The sequence below is a fragment of the Phaenicophaeus curvirostris genome, chromosome 1 (genome assembly GCF_032191515.1).
Source record: "Phaenicophaeus curvirostris isolate KB17595 chromosome 1, BPBGC_Pcur_1.0, whole genome shotgun sequence".
In the NCBI taxonomy this organism is placed as follows: Eukaryota; Metazoa; Chordata; class Aves; order Cuculiformes; family Cuculidae; genus Phaenicophaeus; species Phaenicophaeus curvirostris.
In genome coordinates this window covers 138,793,330-138,799,610 of record NC_091392.1, presented here as the reverse complement: position 1 = coordinate 138,799,610, position 6,281 = coordinate 138,793,330, and positions in this window count along the sequence as shown.

Sequence of the window (6,281 nt, the reverse complement as noted above, 5' to 3'; positions counted from 1 at the left end):
GGGAGGAGTCAGGGTGCGGGGGAACAGCCCAGGAGGACGGGGTAGGGGGTGAGGATCATCGAATCATAGAATCACTAGCTTGGAAAGGACCCACTGGATCATCCGAGTCCAACCATTCCTATCAAACACTAAACCATGCCCCTCAGCACCTCGTCCACCCATGCCTGAAACACCTCCAGGGAAGGTGAATCAACCACCTCCCTGGGCAGCCTCTGCCAGTGCCCAATGACCCTTCCTGTGAAAAATTTTTTCCTAATGTCCAGCCTGAACCTCCCCTGGCAGAGCTTGAGGCCATTCCCTCTTGTCCTGTCCCCTGTCACTTGGGAGAAGAGGCCAGCACCCTCCTCTCTACAACCTCCTTTCAGGTAGTTGTAGAGAGCAATGAGGTCTCCCCTCAGCCCCCTCTTCTCCAGGCTAAACAACCCCAGCTCTCTCAACCGCTCCTCATAAGACTTGTTCTCCAGTCCCCTCACCAGCTTTGTTGCTCTTCTCTGGACTCTCTCCAGAGCCTCAACATCCTTCTTGTGGTGAGGGGCCCAGAACTGAACACAGCATTTGAGGAGCGGTCTCACCAGTGCCGAGTACAGGGGCAGAATAACCTCCCTGGACCTGCTGGTCACACCGTTTCTGATACAAGCCATGATGCCATTGGCCTTCTTGGCTTCCTAGGCACACTGCTGGCTCATGTTCAGTCAGCTGACCTCCAGGTCCCTCTCCTCCAGGCAGCTTTCTAGACAGACTTCTCCTAGTCTGTAGCACTGCACAGGGTTGTTGTGCCCCAAGTGCAGGACCCGGCATTTGGCCTTGTTAAACCTCATCCCGTTGGTCTCAGCCCAGCGGTCCAGCCTGTTCAGATCCCTTTGCAGAGACTCCCTGCCCTCCAGCAGATGCACACTTCCACCCAGCTAGGTGTCATCCGGAAACTTGCTAAGGGTATACTCAAAGCCTTCAGGATGCAGAGGGGAAAAAAGAGGGAGCAGCTGTGGAGAAGAGGGGGAGCAGTGAGGGAGAAGAGGAACAGCCCAGGGGGGAGGGGATGCAGTGGGGAGAAAGAGAGAGCAGCAGGGGAGAAGGGGGAGCAGCCATGGTGAAGGGGGACCAGTGGAGGGGGAAGAGGTGGAGTAGCTGGCAAAGAGGGGGAACAGCTGTGGGGAAGGGCGAGCAGCCAGGCTAGGGTGGGAGCAGGCAGGGGTGAGGGGTGATGGTGCTGCGTCCTGCTCAGTGGTGGGAGGGGGCCTGACCTTCTTTCACCAGCCCTCCAGCCCTACTTCTGAAGTGTCTTTCTGTTATGGAAGTGTCACTTGTCTTCAGAAACACCCCTATAAATTAATGATCACCGAGGATGAGTAATTGGCTAATAGCAGGCATCCAAATAAGAGCATGAGGCTGACTTTGCCTTGCAGAGTTCTTTTTGGCAACCTGAAGTGCAATACTTGTCTTGATGAGAGGATCAGAAGTGTGCTACCAAGGGCAGGATGCTCCATCATTCAGGTTTTCTCAAGGATTCTGCCCACCACAGTGCACCAGCCACCTGGTGACCAACTTCAGGTGTACTTGGTACTTGGTGCTGATGAGACTACACCTCCAATGCTGTGTTCAATTTTGGGCACCTCAGTGCAAGAAGGACATTGAGGTGCTGAATCATGTCCAGAGAAGGGCAGCAAAGCTGGTGAAGGATCTGGAGCACAAGTCTTATGAAGTGTGGCTGAGGGAACCGAGGTTGTTTAGCTTGGAGAGAGAAGGCTGAGGGCAGACCCTGTCACTCTCTGCAGCTCCCTGAAAGGAGATTGCAGAGGGGTGGGTGTTGGTCTCTTCTCCAAGGTAACAAGTGATAGCATGAAAGGGAATGGCCTCAAGTTGGGCCAGGGAACATTTAGATGGATATTGGGAACAATTACATCATGGGAAGGGTTGTCAAGCATTGGCACAGGCTGCCTGGGGAAGTGGTTGAGTCACTGTCCTTGGAGGTATTTAAAACATGGGTGGATGTGCCACTTAGGGACATGGTCTACTGATGGACACTTTTAGGTTTACACCTGGTCTTGATGATCTTTAAGGTCTTTTCCAATCTAAATGATTCTATCATATTGCTGAGACCACCCTGCACCAAAAGGCCAGGCTGCCACATGGCTTTTCTGAGGCAGCTGGGCATGTTCCCCCTGACTGAACCTCTGCTTTTGCAGAACTGGGTAAACCACCGTTAGTGGATACTCAGTACACAGAACACAAGCGTGCGTGCTGGGAGTGGAGTAAGAAACCGGTTGTGTCCTAGCTCCATGTCAAACACTGGCTGTTACCACACTGAACTACCTAAAATGCTTCTGTGTCTCCATATGGTCTTATAGGGCAGCACTGACAACAGCCTGGTGGTGAGCTTCCTTCTAGACACAAACTAAATGAATCAGGGGGAAATGTTACTATTGACCGATTCCTGCAACAGTCTCTACTTAGCTGCAGTTGTCATATCCATCATTGTTCAGCTTTTGTCTTGCTTAATGTCATCAACAAATATTGGGCTGTAATCTACTCTGCCAAAATTTTTCGTTCCTCTTCTCCATTAGAACATTTATATTGGCACAATGAAAGGATTAGCTAATGGATCAGGAGGAGCAGTAGAAAGAAGGCCTGATAAATGTCTTTTATAATTTAAAATATATTTAATATAACAACATCATGTGGGCAATTATGTAAAAATACAGTAGTTAGTATAATTTCATAATCCTAATAATAATAAAATAAACTTTAAATTCTTATAAGTTACAGTGCATTAAGAAACACTAGTACATTTTTACCCAGTTAGGTTAAATCCTACCTTAGGGTTCACAGATGCAGAACCACAAAGAAGTGATGGCCTCAGTGAACCCATGGGCAGGATGCTCAGCATCAACATGAGCTTAGAGGGGCTCCACTCCAGGGCCTTGCTGGTAAAACCTGAACTTAGTAGACCTTCAAGGAATAAATCTGTAAAACATTGCTGGCATTCCTACATCTACCCTGATATTGTACATGCTTCCTACCTTAGATTAGCAGCAGTCTTTTTTACTCTGTAGTTGACTTTGCTAAGCAATGCTTTGAGCCATGATTTATTGTTCTAGATGTTAACTAAAGGTCTACACGTCAGTAGACACTGCAACGGTATGTAAAGTAGTAACTAATAGTTGGGATTCTGTGAATGACATTTAAACAATATAATTAGATAATTAGGCTTCAAGTGTTCTTTAAACAATGTAACTGTGGTTCTCACTTGACTCCTGTATATTAAGGTATACCTGTGCTATCACTTCAGTCACAGTTCAGAGGGGAAGTTCCAGGCTTTGCAGCAGGACAGGAGCATGCAGGTGTCACCTGTGCCCTTTGTAGTGTGAGGAGCATGGCAGCCACCCATTTCAGCATCCCATCAGGAAAAAACTATGGGATTTTTGCAGCGAGAAGGATTCCAGATTTTAACAGCTGTGTCATGGCAAGAGAGTACCGAGAAACATGGGCTTTAATGACAGTGCTATCTGAATGGTTTCCTGCTTCCCGGCTCTCCTGTACGGGTCCCTTTCCCCTAACACCACACCCTCAGCTATGCCGTTAGTGAAGCAACACATTGAACTATGTCAGGGAATTCATCCAGCTTTAAAATAGTGTTGTGTCTCTTTTGCTAGGAGTTTTAACCCAGGTCAACTCACTGATCCTTGGAGGCATTAAGTGAGGGAAGAACCACACACCCTAAGGCCCCCCAGGCAATCAAAGTACAACCTCCGTGGCAGCTGAATCAGAAATGTGTGGCTGGTTTTCAAAACAGGATACTAGGGCTGAGACAAACGTATAACATCTGTGCTGCCTCAGTCGTAAAAGGCTTTAATGCTACAAATATTTTCCCTCATCATAAGCCTCATTTCTATTTTTGTTTTGCCAATTTACAGTAGCAAGGCTTGGTATTTGATTTCAGCTAGAGGAAGGAGCACCGGGCAGGAAGAAGGCACAAAGGCCTTCTCTAAAAGTAGATATAAAACAGTTTTTAAATAAAGTTTAAAGCTAGGAAGCTTAATGGTTTATATATTCCTTGAGTTTCATGTGTTAACTGTCATTTCCCACACAGCTGTCTTGCCAGGCCACACTCCCATGAACTAGATGTATTTCAGCTAAGATCTCCCTTGCTCATAGCATTAGGTCATATATGGGACATGTGTCCCTCTCTGTACTGTCATATAGAATCATAGAATGTTTTGGGTTGGAAGGGGCCTTAAAGATCATCCAGTTCCAGCCCCCCTGTCATGGGCAGGGACACCTTGCACTAGACCAGGTTGCTTAAAACCCCATCTAACCTGGCCTTGAATGCTTCCAGAAATGAGACAACCATTGCTTCTCTGGGCAGCTTCTTCCACTGCCTTACCACCCTCACAGTAAAAAAAAGTCTTCCTAATGTTTAATCTAAATCTGCCTTCTTTAAGCTTAAAATTGTTACCCCTCATCCTATCACTGCGCTCCCTGATAAAGAGCCCCTTTCCAGGTTTCCTGTACGCCCCCTTTGAGGTACTGGAAGGCTGCTATAAGGTCCCCTGGAGACTTCTCTTCTCTAGACTAAACAAGCAAAATTCTCTCAGCCTCTACTCATATGGGAGACGCTCCAGCCCTCTGACCATCTTCATGGCCCTCCTCTGGACTTGTTCTAACAGATCTATGTCCTTCCTGTGCTGAGGACTCCAGAACTGAACACAGCACTCCAGGTGAGGTCTCATGAGAGCAGAGCAGACAGCAGAATCACCTCCCTCAAGCTGTTGGTTGCATTTCTTTTGATGCAACAAAGGATATGGTTGGCTCCTGTTGAGCTTCTCATCCAACGACACCTCCAAGACCTTCTCCTCAGGGCTACTCTCAGTACATTATCTGCCCGGCCTGTATTTGTGCTTGGGATTGCCCCTACTCAGGTGAATGCCTGTGTCCAGTCACATATTGAAGAAGGAATTTCAATACAAGTCTTTTGCTCAACTGTGTGTCCTTTAGAGAAACTTCTCTGAGCAGGCCATGTCTCCCCTTCTTCTCAACTTCAATTAAGGAGACGATTTGCCAGATAGGACACAAAGGCAGAAGAAATGCATGAAGTGAAACACGTCATGCTGCACTGTACTATTAGACAAGCCAGCTATGTGAAGTTCACATGTGATGCATGAGACTAGTCACATTTCTCATCAGCTTCATCAGTCACCTCTGTTACGAGTGAAACATAGAATAAATTCCACAGGACTGATGGAGAGTTTATGTAAAATACTGTGTTTAAATAAGTATTTAAGATTGTAAGTGGTTTTTTTGTTTTGTTTTGTTTTTTTCATTTTCAGTGTATTTATACAAATAATTATTTAATAATTAGCTGGAGTAGGATACAGGAAACTGTTACCTATCATCAATATGTTGTGGCCATACTTCACTTTAACACTAAGTTTAGGATATATGAGACTTATGTGAGTTCTGAGCTACCAGTAAAGAGTAAGACCTGTCTTTATGGTCTTGCAAAAATCAGTCCAGGTGACTGAATACCAGAGGAGTCCATAAAGTCATGATTTACACCAGAAGTTACACAAAAATACCTCTGAGAAGCAACAGGAAGATGATGCACCAGATCTTTATCCTTAACAGGAAGGAGGTAATCTGATAACTTTCTATTACAATAGTTTTTGAAGTGCATTCTAACTTCTTGCTCTTAATTCTTCATCTGCTAGCGTTTCACAACTGAATATAATGTAGGGCAGATTTCAAAAGCTGCTGAAACTGACTTTAAGTCTGCAGTTTATAGTGGTATGTGCTTCCTGTTGGTTGGATGTATGTTTAAATAAACATTCCAGGGCCTTAGTTAAAGTATCATTAATTGCAGATGCAACAGATTTTTATTTGAGACTAATAAAGATTTGATGTAGTCCTAGAGGAAAAAAAGGATAGAGGAGTGCAGATAAAGAAATCATAAGGATACTAAGCTGAATAACTGAAAAGAATACAGTAGGACAGCAGGCATAATTTGAGGAATTTGCTGTTGTATTAAAGTCTTGCTTAAGTCAGGATTTAGTGTGCAGTTACATTTCCACTCAAGCATGTTGTGGGGTGAAACAATGCATACTGCTAGTCTTCTAATTACATCGTTATCATCAGCTTCAGCAAAGATCATTGTACTGGTCTGATGCACCTAAAATATTATTTTGACAACAGAGAAGAATATTAGATAAAATTCTGACTGTGTAATTTTTTCCTTACACATCTTGGAGAATGGGGTGGGTTGGCAGTCACCCTTCAGGTATGCATAT